We start from the raw sequence: 869 nt of genomic DNA on the forward strand, positions 1-869 counted from the left end.
TATATGGTCATGTTACAACGTGCCCCTCAGATGTTACAATGTACCCCACCTACGGGGCATGTTGTCACATTTCACTTCCAATTTTTGAGGGTAAATAAAGAAAAACATATACACTGTAATTATGAAACAAAGCGACATATTTGTACTAGACAAGTGTGAAATTACTGTGGTTAAAAAAATTATGCTCTGAACCCCATGTGGATTTACACAATTTGAGAAAGTCAAAAAGTGCTCTCCCCTACTACTAGTTACTGCACAAAGTAATATTATTACTGTAACTAGTTACTCGTAACTAGTCACTGGCCAACACTGATCACAATACAATTATAAACATAAGGGTCAGAGTCAATCTCAACAGAACATAAGGGTTGAAACTGCAACTGAGCGCCCTCTTGTGAAGTTTAACAAAGAAGAAAAAACTACAGCCTTTTAAATGTTAATGTATTTGTGCTGTTGTAACTCTTCAGATGTTCGATGAAAATGAATCACCTCACCCACAAAACTCTGCGCATATTGAGGAAATCCAATATTCTTTATCCATGTGGACACTTGGTCTGGGCTCCAGTCCTCGACTGAAATCATGCTTGCTTGCATTTACACTCTCTCCTTCAGCATCGTTCCTTCCTTGGAAATTAACATCACACAAGCAATGAATATAAACATACAAACAATTCACTAACATAAAGTTCTCGACTTCAGGCTTTTTACCAAAGTTGTGGGTTGAAGTGAAGCGAGTTTAAAATCATATTTTACCTTAATCCCGAAAACAACCCCGCACTTTTCGCTCACAGCTGTGTTGTGCTGAATGACGCATACACACCTCGGCAGGTGAGGGCGGAGCTAAGACAATATCGTGCATTATGGGAAAT

Source organism: Sinocyclocheilus grahami, unplaced genomic scaffold (genome assembly GCF_001515645.1).
Source record: "Sinocyclocheilus grahami isolate Dianchi unplaced genomic scaffold, SAMN03320097.WGS_v1.1 scaffold12371.1, whole genome shotgun sequence".
Classification (NCBI taxonomy): domain Eukaryota; kingdom Metazoa; phylum Chordata; class Actinopteri; order Cypriniformes; family Cyprinidae; genus Sinocyclocheilus; species Sinocyclocheilus grahami.